The sequence below is a fragment of the Bufo gargarizans genome, unplaced genomic scaffold, assembly GCF_014858855.1.
Source record: "Bufo gargarizans isolate SCDJY-AF-19 unplaced genomic scaffold, ASM1485885v1 original_scaffold_1056_pilon, whole genome shotgun sequence".
NCBI classification, from domain to species: Eukaryota; Metazoa; Chordata; class Amphibia; order Anura; family Bufonidae; genus Bufo; species Bufo gargarizans.
This window is the reverse complement of record NW_025334215.1, coordinates 173,280-195,657: the sequence shown is the minus strand read 5'-3', so window position 1 is coordinate 195,657 and position 22,378 is coordinate 173,280. Positions and strand designations below refer to the sequence as shown.

General features: G+C 43.0%; 1 protein-coding gene across 1 annotated transcript in view; it reads right to left on the bottom strand.

Annotated features, from left to right (window-relative positions):
* Window positions 1-22,378, bottom strand: part of LOC122922917 (fibrocystin-like) — a gene marked incomplete at its 3' end in the record, with an annotated part of 234,407 nt that overhangs the window by 93,839 nt on the left and 118,190 nt on the right. The window lies entirely within an intron of this gene.

The following is a 22,378-nucleotide window of genomic DNA, read 5'->3' as shown; positions in this document are numbered from 1 at the left end:
AAGCTGTCTTCACATTGTACACATCATTAAACGGGTTATTTGGATGATTATTGGGTATTGAGTCAGGACGCACTGGGGGATACACAGGTGGGAAGTCCAACCATGGTTCATGTCCTTATATCTAACATCATCTCTGGATCTATATCCTTTTCCTAGCATCTCCCCTTTTCTTCTCTTTCCATTTCCATTCTGTATATTCTTTTCAATTCCATTTCCTTAAAATATCCCTTTCTTCCAATCTCTCTTCCAGTCCATTTCCATGCCATTTCCTTTCTATTTCCTCTCCATTAACACTTCCATTTCCTTACCCTTTTCTACTTAATTATCTTTTGCATATTGTTTACTTTATTTCTTCTATTTTTCTTCCCGATAATTTGCTTCCCATTTAATTATCTGTTCCATTTCTTTTAGGTATTCCTTCCTCCTTCCCTGTTCTTTCCTCTTCCTTTCCCATTCCATAGTTTTTTTTTAGGGGGGTTTCACTTCCCTTTTTCTGCCCTCCCCCATATCAATGCAAATACTTTATATAGGAATTAAAGAGGTTTTCTGGGATTTACATATTAATGATTATGAAATTGGCAGGGGTCTGACTCCTGACACCTCTACCGATCAGCTGTATGACAAGGTTGCGGCACAAAGAGCACTTAGGCCTCTCCCTAAGCCAGTGACGTCATGTTTATTGGTCACTTGAGCTAGGCGCAGCTCAGCCCCATTGGAATATATAAAAACTGAGCTGCAATACCAAGCACAACCCCTATACCATGTAGGGTGCTGTGCTTGGTAAGTGTGGGGATGCCACAGCGCTCACAAGAGGGTGGTTATAGTCCTTTAGGTGGATAGTCCGATTCCATCTTACTCCAAGGACGGTCGTGGAGAGTGTGGAGGGGCACAACCTTTCTTCGCCATGAGGCACACCTTAGATTTTGGGGTCTCCTGCCTGGCGGTGGCTTTAGAGAGCTTCACCCCAAAAAAGCTCAACATAATAGACCATCCCCCCAACCTCATTAAATTATGTCCCTCTCCAACACAATGCTGCTGTCTGAGCTATAGTAAAGGAGGACACCCAAGTGTCCATTCAGGCCTTGCATCGAGACAGAGAGCCAGGAAACTGGACTGCCCGGCCTAAAGCCGAAGGAGATCTGGCCATCCTAGGTGGCTGGGGTGTCCTTGCTGTTAGATGAGTAGCGGGGTGCAAGGCAGGAGAAAAGGCACCAAGTTGTTGGATATGGAGACCAATAACCAGGCCTGTTTGGTAATAGTAAAATAGAGTTTCTCTTTTACTGAGTAGATGATGGGTGTCACAGTGCAAATACAAGTAGTAGGCCCAGTTCTCAGCTGTATCACAAAGTAGGCAATTTGGCAAAGACTATGTATAGGGGTGGCTACTATGGTGGTCCTCCCTGTAGATACAAGCAATCTTTCCAACTGAATAAAGGCGTGCAATTTCTCTCAATATCTCTCTGCAATGCCCAACTGCGGGGTACAGACCTAAAATGGATGGCCAATCCGTCTCAGTAGTGTGGCGGGCGCCAGAAGCAATATTACTCAGACCACATGCAGTGAAGTCTATAGCCTATGCTTCACTGTCTTTGTCCAAGCACTGTCCCCAACATTCTGTAAAAAGTCTGTCCTTCTCTCCCTCAGAGGTTGGTTCTCACGTCTCAGCATAGTTGCTTTTCTAGCAGCTTGAAATTGCAAATCTCCATGGACAAATTTTGCTTTTGCTTCAGCTTCACACAGGCAGCAGGTCTGTTCTTCAGGAACTCTCTAACCAGGGGAGCAGGCCCAGCCCACCACCCAGCAACTGTCAATAAGAACTGCCAGTTAACTATTTCCTACCTATATGCAGCCTTTTGGAATACAAAGTCCTAAACAAAGCTACTTTAACCATCTGTACCACTGAAAGCACATAATCGAAGTATACCTTTAAACAACTTTAGAAATAAACCCATTAGATAACTTTGGTGGTGAACCATATAGCATATGAACATTAAGTAATCCTTTGAAGTGAACCGTAGCATTAACCTTTAGCAATTAGCCAGTCACTGCATGCAGAGCCTAAACACCAATGACAAAAAACGTAAATACCACCATACTGTGCGCAACTAGTACCACCATACTGAGCACTAACCATACAACCTTCCCAAATAATGCCTCCACACAGGGCACAAATAATGTCAACATACATGGCTCAAATAATACAACAAGCTGAAATAATGCCACTTTACAGTGCTCAAATAATATCTCCATACAGTAATCAAATAGTACGGACGCGGCGATACCAAATACGTCTATAATATTATTTTTTTTACATTTTACACAATAAGAGCATTTTTAGAAAAAAAATCATGTTTTTGTGTTGCATTTTTCATAAGCCATTATTTTTTTTTTTTTATGGCTATGGCCTTATGTGGGGGCTCATATTTTGTGGAATTAGGTGATGTTTTTATTGCTACCATTTTGGGGTAAATATGACTTTTTGATTGATTAAAATTATGTTTTTTGGGAGGTGAGCTCACAAAAAAATCTGTTTTGGCCCAATGTTTATTTTTTTTATGGCATTCACCTGATGGGGTAGATCATATGATATTATTATAGAGTCGGTCGTTGTAGACGCGATGATATCAAATATGTCTATTTTATTTTTTTTCTTCTATTTTTTAAATAATGGATTTGGGGGGGGGGGGACATTCTTTTCAAAATGTGAAACTTTTTTTTTTTTTACATTTTTATTTTACACTTTGTGTCCCCCATAAGGTCATACAAGACCTCTGGGGGATATTTAACTTCATTTTATTTTATTTTTTCACAATTGATTTCTCCTTTAACTGGGGCTGACATAGTAGAGGCTGTACAGCACTATACAATGCTGCACAGCCTCAGAGCAGGGCTGATCGAGGTCTGTGGAAGACCTGACAGCTCCTGCACTCTCCCGGCCCCGGCGGTCACATGACCAACGGGCCAGGACAGCGGCATAGCGCTTCCTGATCTGTATACACAGCGCGCATTCCCTGCCTTCACCCCAGGGCGCCCTGCTGTCACTGACAGCGGGCCACCCACCCGGCAGCTGCACGATTAGCATGTAGCGACGTTCCGGAAAATCCATTCAGAGAAAAACTGACCGCCCAAGGACATTTATAGTCAATGGGTGGTTCGGGAAGTGGTTAAGCTCTGTAGCCTGTTTGACCTAATCAAAGAACCATACTCACCTGCTCCCTGCCTGGTTATTTTTGACAATAGAGATCATACAGAACATGACAACCTCTTTCCGACAAAGCTGGAACCAGCCCTTTACCTCCAATTGCTCTGCTAGATTTATTTCAAGCTATTTCAGGGGGTGTGTCCTTTTTCAGAGGGCAAGTCCTTTCTGCTGCAGCTAGTGGCATTTGAAGGATGGAACTGAGCACGTGCTTCCATCTCAGTGAACAGGAGAGATAAATTAGAAAAAGAGCAAACAGCAGGTGGCGCTATACAGATATACCGTATTTGAGTGAATAACTCAGTGGCTATAATATATTTTTAACTACATTCAATTACAAAAATATTCAGATCCAGGTGTTTGTTTGAAAACTGTATAATATTATTCGTGGGAAAACTCCTTTAAGTACTGCTATGACCAAGTCAAATGGACCATAAAATATTTATTAGATTATATCAAGCTTTTTTAATAATTCTGCTCTTGAAATCAGTTTTTCAAGCATCCCGGCCATCTGCAGATGATTTGCGCCGGCTGTTCTTCTCGTCCTTTTCCTTAATAGATTTTGAAAATCTGATGTCTCCAGAAACTGTGATCAGCATCAAAGACATGACTCAACGTATAATAATTTGCAGATCTTAGCACACTCTGAATGTCAAATAAGATTATTGTTGGGGTCTCTAAAACCATTAATGATCCGCTGCACTGAGGAGGCTGTGTCCTGGGATTACATAATGATTAGAGATGAGCGAATCTAATCCAAAGAAGTGGAATTCGATCAGAATTTCAGGATAAATTGGATTCGCCGCAAAGCCAAATTTCCTCGTGCTTTGTGATAGCAAAGCGATTTAAGGCTAGTTTCACACTTGCGGCAGGACGGATCCGACATGCTGTTCACCATGTCGGATCTGTCCTGCGGCTATTTCGCCGTGCCCGCGGACCGCCGCTCCGTCCCCATTGATTATAATGGGGACGGGGGCGGAGCTCCGGCGCAGCACGGCGGTGCACGGAGAAAGCCGCCGGACTAAAAAGCCTGACATGCAGTAATTTTAGTCCGGCGGCCTTTCTCCGTGCACCGCCGTGCTGCGCCGGAGCTCCGCCCCCGTCCCCATTATAGTCAATGGGGACGGAGCGGCGGTCCGCGGGCACAGCGAAATAGCCGCAGGACGGATCCGACATGGTGAACAGCATGTCGGATCCGTCCTGCCGCAAGTGTGAAAGTACCCTTACCTGCAATAGTGTAAAAAAAAACATACTTACCACCTGCATTTCCTTGTGCCGGCCTGGCCGCCACCATCTTGATTGAAAATCTTGGCCGAAATCTCGTGCATGGTAACGTATGATGTCACCAGGCCGGCCGGCGTGATAATTCCACCTCGGGCTGCTTGAGATCTTCAAGCAATATGGCGGTAGCCGGCTCGTTGCAAGCAAATAGGCGGTAAGTATGATTTAATTTTTTTAAATTAATTTTACACGTTTTTACTCTCAGATGCCACGATTATGTATGAACGCAGTATCTGAGGGGTGCAATGACGGGGAGCGGAGCTATCGCAGATCCCCATCATTGCACCCGCTACTTACAAAAAAATGCACTTAGTCACGAAGCAAATTGTTTTGCAAAATTCAGCAAATCAGCCGAATCGGATTTTCAAAAACTTGGCTCATCTCTAATAATGGTCATTATGTGGAGAATTTGTCATGATATACATGGGGGGGGGGGGCTGACCTAGTAAAGACTCATTTTACCTCAAATTATTAATCCTATTCTGTAAGTAATATGGTCGTCAACAGCATTAGGTGACCACAGTGGCGGTCATATTGGTATTCACCTAGATATGACTATTACATTACTTTATCCAAGAGGACAACCCATTGGTTCGCATGTGAAGGTTATTTTTTATACTGGTGTTGTATCTAATTAAACAAAACATTCTTAATATCACAAATTTGGTTAATTACTTTCTCAATTTTCTAGAGAATATTGTCACATTTTGAATGGTCACTAACCTTTCAATGAAATTCATAGAACAGGCGAATATAAGAAACTTTGTAATATATGATATTAAAGTAAAATGCCTCTTTCAACACTTATCAGGTTCCTTTCCTCTTCCTCCTCCTTCCTAAACTAACACTCTCTGTTAAATCCATCTTGAGAGACTAAGACGGACTGTCAGCTCATGTAAGGATCAGATTACATGCTGTCCATGGAAGTCTATAGAGATGGAGGGGTGAAGAGGAGTTAGCTGCTAGAGAGAGAGAAAAAGGCAACATTTTATGTTAAGATAGATTACAATGTTTCTTATATTCATACATACTATTGATTTATGCAAAATGTATTGAAAGGTTGGTAACCATTTAAGTCATGACATTTTCACTTGACCATACCTCCTTTCACTGAGCTTAAACATGGGAGGAGGTGTAAAAGTGTCTAAAACACATACATTTTATGTAAGACAGGTATGTGCTTGGTTTTGTTGCGGAAATTGCACTGGAACTCAAAGTTCAATAGCGGTCAATAGCGATTAGGCAAAGGTCGTAATGGGTTACTGTGGCAGGTCTGCCATCTTAGTACTCCTATTAGGTCCTATCTGGTCTCATACTTAAAAGCTAGATACACTAGAAATGAGCGAATTTTAAAAAGTTTGATTCGGCTGATTTGCCGAATCTTACGAAAAAATTTGCTTTGTGAGGAATTATTTTGTCACAAAGAGCATTTTTTTGTGAGTAGTGGGTGTAGTGACATAAAGCTGTGTCATACATCACCACGCACGGGATTTCGGCAGAGATCTTCAATCAAGGTGGTGGCTGGCAGCCCATCGCAAGCAAATGGAGACGGTAAGAATTAATTTTTTCGTTTTTTATACTATTTCAGGTTAAAACGATTCGCTTACTTGAAGCACGAGGAAATTCGGCTTTAAGGTGAATCACATTTTGTCAGAAATTTGGATCGAATTCCACTTTGTGGGATTCGATTCGCTCATCTCTAATATACACCTTTGGGGGATTTATTTTATTTTTGCAGTGTACTCATTTTCAGCTAAAACATTTTTAATTGGTCTTTATTAAAAATATGGAGCCCTTTTCTCTGCACAGAGCTCAGACACTCTAGTAGCAGACTCTGAATTTTCTCTCTCTTCCGTCAGCCAGCTCACCTGACGGCTCCTTATCTCTGCTCTCTGACATTATAAACACGAATTATAGCTCAGTTCTTATCTTACTGATAAGAATGTGGCTTAAATAAGTGTTTATGACCTCCTAGTAATTTAGAGATAAGGTTTATTAGATGACCTGCACAAAGTGAAAGTACCAATAACACAGATAAAAAAAAAAAAACTGTTAACCCTTTGTGACAGAACACACACTGTATTCATACACTGAACTAGGGGCAGACTTAAGTCAATCACCTAGTTTCCCACAAGGATTGTTAACCCTGACTGATCCATACAGAGCTATACTGAGTTATAAAATACATCAGAATACTATGCAACAAGAAACAACTTTGCAAGTACCCTATTATGGGGTACTGCAGATGGAGCTGCGCAGTTCTGGTACTGGTAACAGCTGATTGGCCGGATGGTGGGGTATCGGACCTCCAGTGATCACATAGTGATTGCCTAAACTGACACGGCTACTGTCTTCCAAAATTAGTGCCACACTTGTCCACTGGTTGTGTGTTGTATTGAAACTATTCACTTTAATGGAGAGAATTTGTAATACCACATACAACCAGAGGCCAGGTGTGAAGTTGTTTCCAGAAGAACTCAGCCATATTTGTGTAATCCTGTATAACCCCTTTAAACTTTGGTTCCCTTTTAAATACTGAATAGTAAATACAGTAATAGTCACGTCGTGACAACAGTTGACTGAAGCTTCCACTGCCAGATCCATCACCCCGTCCACCGCTCAGCAGTCCCGGGACTTTATGTGATATAATATTTTGCTTAATTTAAGACCCATTTATTCCTCATCCATCTTTTTGGTGAAATGTGTAATTTTTTTCCCAGGGTTCCCCTGGTAATCGAGCACATTTGAAGAGACTAAAGGTTCATTAATTCTAAGAGTTCAATAAATTAGTGGAAATAATGAAGACTTCAATCTCTCAGATAATTACATTTAGCTCGGTAAGTAGCATATGCTGATCTGCCCGGTGAGAATGTTATTATTAAATAAGCGGGGCTGGCTAACCTGCTGCCCGAGGAATCCAGGGGAACTATTCCAGGATTGCATGGTCGACCATTGTTTATAGAGGTCTGACTATGCGGCCAAACAGAGCCAGGACGAGGCTTATGATACTATTACATGGGCACTGTCAGGCACCAATGGCCAGGGCCAGACTGGCCAATGGCCAGGGCCAGCAGCATCAGATATCACGGTGCAGCACAAATACCTCTTTAACCAAATAAGTACCACAGTGTAGCATAAAATACCTCCTAGCAGCATTGTCCCCTCTATCTACACTGGTACAAGTATTGTCCCCCTAAAAACTCCTCCCCCACTGTCAGTAATATTGTACCCGTAACCAACCCTCCCCCACTCTCACTAACATTGTCCGCCTAACCACCCCTCCTCCACCAGCAGTAACACTGTTCCGCTAAACAACCCTCCCTCTACTGTCAATAACATTACTTCCCCTATAGCACTACATAAAATTATAAAGCTCAAAACACCTCCCCAGCAACATATCACAGTGCAGCACAAATACCTCTCTAACTAAATAAATTAAATACCATAGTGCAGCATAAAATACCTTCCAGCAGCATTGTTCCCTCATCCACCACTGGCAGAAGTATTGTCCCCTTAATAACCCCTCCCCCATTGTCAGTAATATTGTCTCCCTAACCACCCTACCCCCACCAGCAGTAACACTGTTCTGCTACCCAACCCTACCTCTACTGTCAATAACATTGTACCCCTAACCAACCCTCCCCCACTCTCAGTAACATTGTCCCCCTAACCAACGCTCCCCACTGTCACTAACATCGTCCGCCTAACCACCCCTCCTCCACCAGCAGTAACACTGTTCCGCTAAACAACCCTCCCTCTACTGTCAATAACATTGTCCCTCTAAGCACCCCCAAATAAATTAAATACCATAGTGCAGCAAAACATACCTTCCAGCAGCATTGTCCCCTAATCCACCACTGGCAGAAGTATTGTCCCCTTAACAACCCCTCCCCCATTGTCAGTAACATTGCCCCCCTGACCAACCCTCCCCATTGTCAGTAATATTGTCCCCCTAACCAACCCCCCGTCAGTAATATTGTCCCCCTAACCACCCCTCCCCCACCAGCAGTACCACTGTTCTGCTACCCAACCCTACCTCTACTGTCAATAACATTGTCCCTCTAAGCACCCCTACCATGCTGTCGAAACATTGTCCCCCTAACCAACTCTCCCCCACTGTCAGTAACACTGTCCCCCTAAGCACCCCTACCCCATTGACAATAAGCAGTTGGACCTGCCGGTAATGCTCAAGGTTTACTTGCAGTGTCACACTACATAGCCGTGGGCACTGCAAACTTGTTTTGTTGTGTTTTAATGTCTTGTATTATGCCTGTATGCTGTATTTCATCTCATGTCATATTCTCCCATGTCACTATGTGATTCTTCATGTAAGATCCTTTACACAGGCCTAGTTAGGGTGCACTACACTAGTTTCTCCACAAGATGGGGCAGTGTTACAGTGTATATATAGCTTAGCTCAGGCCCAAGTTAGGCAGGTTCAGACAAGTTTAGTCAGTGAGCAGCCATGATGTAGCTGCCTGCTGGAGGGAGGCCTCCTGCTCCTCTGCTCTCTCCCTGTTGGCTCCACAGTGCAGGGTTAAAGCCACAAGTTTCAGCCCAGAGGTGAGAAATCTACTTCTATAGATCGCTATTCCAGGGTGACCAGTGACAAGCTGCTACAGCAAGTATTTAAGGGGACTAGTATATTTTATTCAAGTCAAAGGATAGCAAACGACCGAACTCAAAGGCTTCCCAGGCACGTTTGCAATTAGGTGCAGGACACAGCTTCCGGCATCCACACCTCCAGTTTAAACCCTGAGGACAGTTAGGCCATCTGTCAGAAAAGCGCTGGAAATAGAGGTTCAAGGATTCTGAAAACCACCTTCAAGTCAGGTTAGGATCAGGCGAGAGTTTTTACCAGCCAAAGACTTTTATACTTCAAGAGCCTAGTCTGAAGCAGTAGCTTTTATATATATATATATATATATATATATATATATATATATATATATACAGTACAGACCAAAAGTTTGGACACACCTTCTCATTCAAAGAGTTTTCTTTGTTTTCATGACTATGAAAATTGTAGATTCACACTGAAGGCATCAAAACTATGAATTAACACATGTGGTATTATATACATAACAAAAAAGTGTGAAACAACTGAAAATATGTCATATTCTAGGTTCTTCAAAGTAGCCACCTTTTGCTTTGATTACTGCTTTGCACACTCTTGGCATTCTCTTGATGAGCTTCAAGAGGTAGTCACCTGAAATGGTCTTCCAACAGTCTTGAAGGAGTTCCCAGAGATGCTTAGCACTTGTTGGCCCTTTTGCCTTCACTCTGCGGTCCAGCTCACCCCAAACCATCTCGATTGGGTTCAGGTCCGGTGACTGTGGAGGCCAGGTTATCTGGCGCAGCACCCCATCACTCTCCTTCATGGTCAAATAGCCCTTACACAGCCTGGAGGTGAGTTTGGGGTCATTGTCCTGTTGAAAAATTAATGATGGTCCAACTAAACGCAAACCGGATGGAATAGCATGCCGCTGCAAGATGCTGTGGTAGCCATGCTGGTTCAGTATGCCTTCAATTTTGAACAAATCCCCAACAGTGTCACCAGCAAAGCACCCCCACACCATCACACCTCCTCGTCCATGCTTCACGGTGGGAACCAGGCATGTAGAGTCCATCCGTTCACCTTTTCTGCGTCGCACAAAGACACGGTGGTTGGAACCAAAGATCTCAAATTTGGACTCATTAGACCAAAGCACAGATTTCCACTGGTCTAATGTCCATTCCTTGTGTTCTTTAGCCCAAACAAGTCTCTTCTGCTTGTTGCCTGTCCTTAGCAGTGGTTTCCTAGCAGATATTCTACCATGAAGGCCTGATTCACACAGTCTCCTCTTAACAGTTGTTCTAGAGATGTGTCTGCTGCTAGAACTCTGTGTGGCATTGACCTGGTCTCTAATCTGAGCTGCTGTTAACCTGCGATTTCTGAGGCTCGTGACTCGGATGAACTTATCCTCCGCAGCAGAGGTGACTCTTGGTCTTCCTTTCCTGGGGCGGTCCGCATGTGAGCCAGTTTCTTTGTAGCGCTTGATGGTTTTTGTGACTGCACTTGGGGACACTTTCAAAGTTTTCCCAATTTTTCGGACTGACTGACCTTCATTTCTTAAAGTAATGATGGCCACTAGTTTTTCTTTACTTAGCTGCTTTTTTCTTGCCATAATACAAAGTCTATTCAGTAGAACTATCAGCTGTGTATCCACCTGACTTCTCCACAACGCAACTGATGGTCCCAACCCCATTTATAAGGCAAGAAATCCCACTTATTAAACCTGACAGGGCACACCTGTAAAGCGAAAACCATTTCAGGTGACTACCTCTTGAAGCTCATCAAGAGAATGCCAAGAGTGTGCAAAGCAGTAATCAAAGCAAACGGTGGCTACTTTGAAGAACCTAGAATATGACATATTTTCAGTTGTTTCACGCTTTTATATTATGTATATAATTCCACATGTGTTAATTCATAGTTTTGATGCCTTCAGTGTGAATCTACAATTTTTGGTCCGTACTGTATATATATATAGGACTAACAGCCTATTTTATCTGAGGACTTACATCACCCTACCCCTGTATGCATGAGACTGTATTTCATACTTGGATGTACCAAAGACTGTTTATTCCTTGGATGTAACCGTTACCAGGAGCAACGTTCAGTAAAAGTTCTAAGTTGGATTGCACCATCCTTGTCTCAGTCTTCAGTTCCTCAGTTAACACTACAGTAAATGGTTGTACCACCATAAAAGGTACTGGCGTCACGACTACATGGGACCTTGCCATAGGCACATTAATACAGACCATCAAGGGCACCTCGAATCACCATCTGGCCTGTGTCCCTTACACCAGAGTGTGCCCCAGAGAATCACTGTGCCATTCTCCTCATCACTTATGCGAGCCTGCCCAGGGACGACTTAACCGTGAGTAACCAGGACTGTATTTACCTCGGCCCACCTATTGCTCACACCGAGACCTCACGTATAATTCCGCTGTTGGTCTGGCATACCGCATACTGATAATTCAATAAGATTCTCTAACAAACAGAAATTAGTCAGTGCACCTAGACCTAATAAGTGGTACCAATCCTATGATCAGATGAAGGACAAATCCAAATATTGGTGCCTAATATGTAAATTATGACTTCTGAGTCCTGGCGCCTGTTGTGCTTATTAAATTGTAAACCAGATTTGATCAATCCCTAAATTCTGGTCATCCTGCAGCAATACGCACCCCCACGCCAATATCACCATGTTACTAGGCACATAGTCCATCCAGGAGCCCTGAAAGCCGGCCAACAACTCTCGTGGGCAATCCAATATTGGAAAAGCTTAAAATAAAGGCCGAGAAGTGAACTGAAGGGAATAACTCATGACTGATAAAGATGAGGGACGCTTTTCAGGATCTGGCACTTGCGTTTTACAGGATTGTTGCTTTATGGTAACAGTTTCGGGAAAGTTCTTTCCTGCTCCACATGACTGCGCCCCTGTGCACACACGTGGAGGAACCCAAGTGGTTGTACAGAGCTCTGACTTCAACCTGATCCACCACCTCTGGGATAAATTGGAACGATAACTATTATCCAAATCTTTCTATCCAACATAAAGGGCTGACCTCACACAAGCTCTAGTAGTTTAGTGGGCACAAACTCCAACAGACACCTTCCAAACTCTTCTGCAAAGCCTTCAGAGAAGACTAGAGGATAGATACATAGATAGATGATAAGAAAGAAAGAAAGAAAGAAAGAAAGAAAGAAAGAAAAAGAAAGAAAGAAAGAAAGAAAGAAACCACAAAAGGCATCCAAGTCTATATTAACCTCAATGGTTTTAGAATAGAATCCCCAACAAGCTCATAGTTGTGATGGTTGGGTGTCAACGATAGATAGACAGATATGAGATAGATAGATATATAGATAGATAATAGATAGATAGATTAAATGGTTTAAATGACCTACGGTTTTCAGAGGACATGGGAAAAAATTTCGGGGATGGCGCTATTGGCGCTGACATTTGCTGCCTTTACAAAAGAGACAAGCACTACATACAGATACAATATATCATGTATAACATTACGTTGCCTGATGTAACACATATTCTACAGCAGAGGTTTTGCCTCCAGGTCCTTAGCAGAGGCGCAATCATTGGGACAAGCCTCCTGGTGCCTATTGTTTAGTTTGACTTTGCACCCAGAAGCCAGAAGAGACGCTGCGTCCTGTGACCGTGATTCCCCATAACAAGCCCATATATTTATCATGGCTGTTCATGTTCCGGTAAAATCCCATTATATTTTAACATTGATTGATGTTCAATTTATTCGAACGATCACCCTGTGGTTAGAGGCAGAACGTCTGGAGAGGTGAGCTCCACAACGCAAGGAGATAAGAGGCAAATGTGAGCAAAATGCAAGATTAACTATTTAACGTTAGTGCATGCAGCAATAAAAGCGCCAATCAGGGACTCGTGGCTCATATCATTGACGCACAGCTCTCCTCTCTCCCAGCTCCTCTTCTTCAGGCCAGGCTTCTCCTCTGATTTAAGGGGTTGGAATTATAGGTTCAAAATTTTGGGCTTTAGAATAATTTTGAGATCTGGTGTTGATTAAAGGGCTTTTCTGGGATTACTATGGCTTTTAACAGATACATTAATGTAGACACTTACCTCATGTACATACTCTCCATGCTTTTTTTTTTTTTGTTTTTTTTTCAGTTTGGACTCTCCTGACCCATTTTCACCATGTAAACCTCTCACTCTGGTTTGTTTTCATCCTGTATGAAGCACTTCCTGTTCCTGTATCCAACCAAACCCATGATGCACTTCTCCTTATTCTGACACAGCTCCAGCTCCGCCCCTAAGACCACCCAGCTAGTTCATAGCTCCTCCCACCCAGCTAGTTACATAGACACTCCCCTATTACTGCCTCGCCCATGGACATAACATCACGGGAAATTAGAAAGAGTTGCATGGACACGGTCATGCAACCACAGCCCAGAACGGTAGATAGGAGCAATAAAGGTAAAAGTAATACATAGAAACATAGAATGTGTCGGCAGATAAGAACCATTTGGCCCATCTAGTCTGCCCAATATACTGAATACTATGGATAGCCCCTGGCCCTATCTTATATGAAGGATGGCCTTATGCCTATCCCATGCATGCTTAAACTACTTCACTGTATTTGCAGCTACCACTTCTGCAGGAAGGCTATTCCGTGCATCCACTACTCTACTATAATACTGCCTCCTATGTACAAGAATATAACTACTATAATACTGCCTCCTATGTACAAGAATATAACTACTATAATACTGCTCCTATCTATAAGAATATAACTGCTATAATACTGCTCCTATGTACAAGAATATAACTACTATAATACTGCTCCTATGTGCAAGAATATAACTACTATAATACTGCTCCTATGTACAAGAATATAACTACTATAATACTGCTCCTATGTACAAGAATATAACTACTATAATACTGCTTCTATGTACAAGAATATAACTACTATAATACTGCCTCCTATGTACAAGAATATAACTACTATAATACTGCCTCCTATGTACAAGAATATAACTACTATAATACTGCCTCCTCTGTACAAGAATATAACTAATACTGCCTCCTATGTACAAGGATATAACTACTATAATACTGCTCCTATGTACAAGAATATAACTACTATAATACTGCTCCTATGTACAAGAATATAACTACTATAATACTGCTCCTATGTACAAGAATATAACTACTATAATACTGTTCCTATGTACAAGAATATAACTACTATAATACTGCCCCCTATGTACTAGAATATAACTACTATAATACTGCTCCTATGTACTAGAATATAACTACTATAATACTGTCTCCTATGTACTAGAATATAACTACTATAATACTGCCTCCTGTGTACTAGAATATAACTACTATAATACTGCCTCCTGTGTACTAGAATATAACTACTATAATACTGCCTCCTGTGTACTAGAATATAACTACTATAATACTGCCTCCTATGTACAAGAATATAACTACTATAATACTGCCCCCTATGTACTAGAATATAACTACTATAATACTGCCCCCTATGTACTAGAATATAACTACTATAATACTGCCCCCTATGTACTAGAATATAACTACTATAATACTGCCTCCTATGTACTAGAATATAACTACTATAATGATCTTTTTATTTAAAATCAAGCAACAAAATATTACAATAAAGTCATAGAAAATAAAAGAAATAACGTTACATCACATAAACATCACACACACATTATACACATGCTGACACATGGGTGTTCCTCCACTACACATTATTGCAGTTCTTTTTCTCAACTTCTATCTATCACACAATCATTTCTCTCCAGCATAAAGGACCAGAAAGACACCTCTTGTCTCCTAGCTGCAACTCATGAGCATTGCTTCTTCAGATAAGTCTCCTGTATGGATGGAGAAGACATCAGATCTCTCCTGAGAAACTCGCCTGCCGCCTGTTCTTCGCCTTTACACTGTTCACATTAAGATTTTTTATTTTTATTTTTTGCGGTCTTATTCAGGTCACTTAAACTTTTTTGCCCTTTTTTTCCTTCTCCCACTGCTGTGACCTGTACTGCCCCATCTTTTGGTGGACACTGAGGAAACAAGATCTTCTTTCTGAGGGTCATCCTCAGGATTGGGTGAATGAACTTGCTCCATTTGTGCCTCTTCCTTCTGATCTTCTTCTCCCAGTGCACTGTAACGCCCAGAAGCTACTTCCAGTACCGATAGCTCAGGTGTTCTCTTCACTGTGCTGTTTTTCCTTTTTACTGTCTGGAACCCATCATCATCCACACTGGTCTTTATGGCTGGACCAGCTGGCTCTGTGGACATGGTCTCTGTGGCTGGATCAGTTAGTTCTCCAAGTGTGACCTTTGCAGGGTTAGCTGGTTCTGTAGACACACAGGGCCTCTCTTCAGGTGGTTTGGTGTCAGCTGGTTCTTCAGGCGTGCTGAGCTTTTGTTTCAGTAAGTCATTCATAACTTTTTTTAATATTTTGCTACTTGGAAGGAATTTCTCTCTGGTGGCTGGTGATATTTGTGAAGCAGCACCCATGGGTGGCACATCAGTCTCTACAGCAGGGTCACTGGTACCTTGCCTTCCAACAGCATTGGGATTGACAGTTTCTGGGACTACATCTGTAATTGCAGCGACATCCTCCTGGTCTTCCTCCATGTTTTCTATGAACATCTCCTCAGTGATCTTGTTGTGGTCCTGCGTGCGGACAGTCCCGGAACGTGTGACCTTGTCCTAAGCACAGGTTACAGATGACCGGGCCTGTGCACTCGTCCTTTACATGCCCCAACTGTCCACATAATGAGTACTTGGTGTGAGAGCAGCTATGGGCGAAGTGTCTGCCGCCACATCTATGGCACATGCGCGGCTGCCCAGGGTAATAACATATCCCTCTCTCAGAGCCCAGGTAGAAGGAGTGCGGCAGATGGCTGGTCACCCCGTTGTGTTGGACGAGCTGAACTCTGACAGTGTAGCCCCCATTCCATATACCCTCCTCATCATAGATTTTTGTTGGCCGGCTTTCTACTATACACTGTCTGTTCAGCCAGAGCTCCAGATCTGCCAGCGAGACCACCTCTGACTGGAAGAGGACAGTGGCCGTGACCACCTGGGGCCTAGACAGCTGGATCACTCTGAGGTGCTCCCAAATCTTGTTCTCTTTAGTATCATTATAAATGCTCCAGAATAAATCCAGACTGTACTGAAGCTTAAAGCTAACGTCATAACTCCTGGAGGAGGGAATATGGATCAGAGCGTACATCTCAGAAGCCTTAAACTTCATGAACTCTTTCAGAAGAACTTTCCCAATATACAGTCTGGAGGGGATGTTCTCCTCTGGTCCTGTGAACCTGATTCTGACTGCGTTCCTCCTCTGAGGTGGGGGATTCGCCGGCCTGGTGACATTAGAGAACAATCTCCTGTACTGAGGTTGCAGATGGATCAGTACTCAGCCGCTCCTCAGCTGCAGTCTTATGGTCATCTGATGGTGCTGCCTGCACTGTGGAGAGCTTCGGGTCCTGTACAATGTCTGTAACCTCTGCTGCACACTGTGCAGTTGGTTCAATTAGGGGTAAATTGCCACTCGCAGCACTGAGCGGGGTCTCACTGACCAGATCAGCACATAAACAGTTTTCTTGCTGAAGCACAGGACTGACACTAGAATTCAATTCATCAGTGCTACAAACAAAGTCCACTGTGCTTAACCCCTTGCTGTCTGGCACACTTTGTTCTGCAGCATTTGCAGAGGTTGATGGCTCAGACCCCAAACATGGTTCACACAAAGCTCCTCCAGTCTCTGCACCCCTATATATTATAGGGTTCCTCTGCTTCACAGCATTGCAACCAGTCTCATATCCAGTTTCTTTTTTTCTAAGAATTTCTCTCCTTTTCACAACTTGGGCTCTAGATTATTTCTTTTTGTCACTTGCCCAGTTTAGTATTTTAGATATTATACTTGTATCCTCCTCCAGACGCCCCTTCAGTACAGCCAGCTCACGTGTGCAATCATCCAGACACTCGCACTTCATCAGCTTTATTTTTGGATCAGACTCTTTGCTAATTTCATCTCTTAATCTGTGGATCTTCATTTAAAGTTTAAATACATTTTTCCTGGTCACATTTATGTTTAAGTCAGAAACATTGCTGCATTCAGAAGACTCACCAGCCACCATTTCCAAACTCTCTTCTCCATGCTGCAGGCCACACTCCAGGCTCTGGGTTTTCCCAGGATCATCAGCCCAGCTCCCCTCTCCTCCACCTGGGTCAGAAGCCATGACCCCACCCTGCAGGGAGCTCAGCAGCACACGTCTATCCTCTCCTATGGACAAGAATATAACTACTATAATACTGCCCCCTATGTACTAGAATATAGCTACTATAATACTGCCTCCTATGTACAAGAATATAACTACTATAATACTGCTCCTATGTACAAGAATATAACTACTATAATACTGCCTCCTATGTACAAGAATATAACTACTATAATACTGCTCCTATGTACAAGAATATAGCTACTATAATACTGCTCCTATGTACCAGAATATAACTACTATAATACTGCTCCTATGTACCAGAATATAACTACTATAATACTGCTCCTATGTACAAGAATATAACTACTATAATACTGCTCCTATGTACAAGAATATAGCTACTATAATACTGCCTCCTATGTACAAGAATATAGCTACTATAATACTGCCTCCTATGTACAAGAATATAGCTACTATAATACTGCCTCCTATGTACAAGAATATAACTACTATAATACAGCTCCTATGTACAAGAATATAACTACTATAATACTGCCTCCTATGTACAAGAATATAACTACTATAATACTGCCTCCTATGTACAATAATATAACTACTATAATACTGCTCCTATGTACAAGAATATAACTACTATAATACTGCCCCCTATGTACTAGAATATAACTACTATAATACTGCTCCTATGTACAAGAATATAACTACTATAATACTGCTCCCATGTACAAGAATATAACTACTAAAATACTGCTCCTATGTACAAGAATAGAATTACTATAATACGGCCTCCCATCTGGGAGGACGTGTGTTACTGCTCTCCTAATGTCTGGAGAAAGCCCAGGGAGGGGTCACCCCAGGCAGGGAACTTCCCTCAGTAAGGCCCAGGCTTCCAAGCCCACACTGGGAGAAAACTCCCAAACTCTTTCTAAAGTGGATACTAATCCCAAAGTTTCCACTCAGCAACAGAATGGAAAGAATGGAAGTAACATTGTTGTTCTGAAGAAGGAAGAAGACAAGAATGAGAGTGCAGTGAAGAGTCAAGCAGCTTCCAGAGGTGATGAGCACAGGCCGTGCAGCAGGTGAGCAGCTCCCCCCTCCTGCACACAGACAGAGACGGACATCTCTAAAGAAACAAACTTTGCAAGAAAACCTAAAACAGCAATTGCGGTTTCCAGCATGGCCTGCCAAGGCCACACAAGATCTGCAGCAATGCCTCTAAAGGTAACCAGGAATGCCATTACTACAAACACTGCAAAGTGTGAACAGGCCTCAGCAGATGCAACTGCAGGTACAAGCAGCAAAGCTGGAAAGGGAAAGCTGCAGGAGACCGGTGAATCCAAACAGCCTGTAACTCTGCCCCAACCAGGACAGCAGGTGAAGGAGACCATACGAGCACATGAGCTGCAGATGGCGGAGGAGATCCCGGCACTGGTAAGGAGAATGTGGTAGTTAAACCCCCACAAATAACTGCTGCAGGTGCAGATAGACTGTGTGTATAACCTGAAAACTGTGCACCCCGATAGTAACACCTTATATAATACCAAGCGGCACTCACTGAGCATAGAGCTGGCGGAGGTGGTGAAGGAGATGGACTGTGTCCAATAGAGGATGGGGCCCCTGGCTGAGTCCTACAGGAACGTTTCTCACAGCAAAGACAGAACTGTGACTCTGGAACCCGCTCCTCTAGAGCACAATCAGAGTCCGTGTCCCCAGATGAACCCCGGCGTGTGACACAACCAATCCTGAAGCCTGCAAGTTTCTCTTTTCAGAAGGGAGGTGGGCAAGAGCAGCCGCAAACACCTTCAGCTGTCCCTGAGCAACATCATTGAGCTGTGGCACCATATGTCCCAGCAGAGACAGTGCAACAGCAGGACAGTGGACATGTATCCATGGGTCAGGGTGATGCGGAGACGCAGGAGGGGCACAGATCAGGGACAGTGATAATGTACCTGAGAGGTCGTGGGCTGGTGATAACGTACAGTCTGTGTGGGATATGCAGCCATCTGAGGAGGACATAGAGGTGGACGTGGGGCAGGAAAGTTTATATAATGATGTCTGTATTTTACCCCCTTAACAAAATCTACACCAGATAAGATGAGCCCCTCTAGTGCAAACTTTTGAAAATAACAAACTAAAGAATCCCTCAGGAGGTTGCTACGCTATTATGATGCAACAAATTGGGATTAGGTGGTCACTAGGACCTGAGCGTCACTTTGCAACCTCTCTGACTAATGTTAAAACTCAATCTTTTATTTCACTGTATTAAAAATACCAATAAACTTCTTGGGAACATTTCTTAAAAAAACTCAGGAGTTGAATGAATCAGGGACATATACCACTTGTGTTGATATACAGTCATGTGAAAAAATTAGGACACCCTTTGAAAGCATGTGGTTTTTTGTAACATTTTTAATAAAAGGTTATTTCATCTCCGTTTCAACAATACAGAGAGATTAAAGTAATCCGACTAAACAAAGAAAACTGAAGAAAAGTCTTTTCAAGATCTTCTGTAAATGTCATTCTACAAAAATGCCTATTCTAACTGAGGAAAAAGATAGGACACCCTCACATGTATTCCCTCTTAAATTGGCTCAGATCTCACACAGGTATATCACACCAGGTGCACATAATTAGTAGATCGTTACTCTGCATGTTGAATGAGGCTTGCCCTATTTAAACCTCAGACATTTAGTTTGGTGTGCTCCTGACTGTTGAAGTGAGAGTGAGCACCATGGTGAGAGCAAAAGAGCTGTCAGAGGACTTCAGAAAAAAGATTGTAGCAGCCTATGAGTCTGGGAAGGGATTTAAAAAGATCTCAAAAGATTTTGAAATCAGCCATTCCACTGTCCGGAAGATAGTCTACAAGTGGAGGGCTTTCAAAACAACTGCCAACATGCCCAGGACTGGTCGCCCCAGCAAGTTCACCCCAAGAGCAGACCGCAAGATGCTAAAAGAGGTCTCCAAAAACCCTAAAGTGTCATCTCGAGAACTACAGCAGGCTCTGGCTACTGTTGATGTAGAAGTACATGCCTCTACAATCAGAAAGAGACTGTACAAGTTTAACTTGCATGGGAGGTGTGCAAGGAGGAAACCTTTGCTTTCCAAGAGAAACATCGAGGCCAGACTGACATTTGCCAGAGATAAAGTTGACAAAGACCAGGACTTCTGGAATAATGTTCTTTGGACAGATGAGTCCAAAATTGAATTATTTGGACACAACAGCAGAGGACATGTTTGGCGTAAACCAAACACAGCATTCCAAGAAAAGAACCTCATACCAACTGTGAAGCATGGAGGTGGAAGTGTCATGGTTTGGGGCTGCTTTGCTGCAGCAGGACCTGGTCAGCTCACCATCATAGAATCCACGATGAATTCTACTGTGTATCAGAAGGTGCTTGAAGAACATGTGAGACCATCAGTTAGAAAATTAAAGCTGAAGCGGAACTGGACCATGCAACATGACAATGACCCAAAACATACTAGTAAATCAACCAAAGATTGGCTGAAAAAGAAGAAATGGAGAGTCCTGGAATGGCCAAGTCAAAGTCCAGATTTGAATCCCATTGAGATGCTGTGGGGTGACTTGAAAAGGGCTGTACGTGCAAGAAACCCCTCAAACATCTCACAGCTGAAAAAGTTCTGCATTGAGGAGTGGGGTAAAATTTCCTCAGACCGATGTCGAAGACTGGTAGATGGCTACAAGAACCGTCTCACTGCAGTTATTTCAGCCAAAGGAGGTAACACTCGCTATTAGGGGCAAGGGTGTCCTATCTTTTTCCTCAGTTAGAATAGGCATTTTTGTAGAATGACATTTACAGAAGATCTTGAAAAGACTTTTCTTCAGTTTTCTTTGTTTAGTCGGATTACTTTAATCTCTCTGTATTGTTGAAACGGAGATGAAATAACCTTTTATTAAAAATGTTACAAAAAACCACATGCTTTCAAAGGGTGTCCTAATTTTTTCACATGACTGTATGTATATGTATATTCGCACACTGTGCTCATACTGGCTTGAGGGATTGTCCACCCTCTGAGTGTCCACATTTTAACAGTAAACTCCCTGCCTCAACTCCTGCCTAAAACTTTAGTCCTGTGTCCCTACATGTTTCGCCGAGCCTCTCGGCGTCTTCAGGGTAAACTATACAGGTCGTGGGCTGGTGATAACGTACAGTCTGTGTGGGATATGCAGCCATCTGAGGAGGACATAGAGGTGGACGTGGGGCAGGAAAGTTTACATAATGATGTCTGTATTTTACCCCCTTAACAAAATCTACACCAGATGAGATGAGCCCCTCTAGTGCAAACACGCAGCCCAACACTCAGGGAAGTGAGCCCCATCAGGGTCCTCCCAGAAACGCCTGGAGCCGCGGAGCTCCATCTTTCACCTCCAGTGCAGGCTATACAGGCCAGGCGTTTAAGATGAGGAACGTGGTGAGGTTTAAATACAGAGGCACCAAAGAAGACCTCCTAGATAGGAGGTTTGTGGTGAGGGAACTCCTGTGCCACCAGATGGGGTTTGCTCGAGCGGACATCCTGGCAGTGATAAACCTACCAGACAGACAGGGCTATGATGTCAGCTTTAAGCTCATGTCTAGTCTGGATAGGTTCTGGGCAAACTTTTCCAGGTTTAGGGAGACAGAGGGCTGGAATAAATTCATTTTCATTCCCATTTCCAAGCCAGACACAGTCATTGTCAATGTCATCTTCTGGAATGAATCTGTTCCTCCCCAGGACATTGTGGTGTGACTCCGGAGACACTGTGACCTCATGTCTGACCTCACCAAAAACAGGGGCGATGATGGTGTCTGGACTGGAGGGTGGAAGGTGCTGGTGAAGCTGCGCCAGCATAATAACATCACTTTACATCTCCCTAACTGCTTCTTCAGTGGTAGAGAGAAAGCCGTCTGTTTCTATCCTGGGCAACCTAGAAAGTGCTTCAAATGTGGCAAGGTCGGTCATGTGGCAAATGTGTGCACAGTGGTCAAGTGCAATCTGTGCAGTGAGCTTGGCCATCTATGTTCAATGTGCAAGAATGTTAGATGCAATCTCTGTGAACAGATTGGCCATTC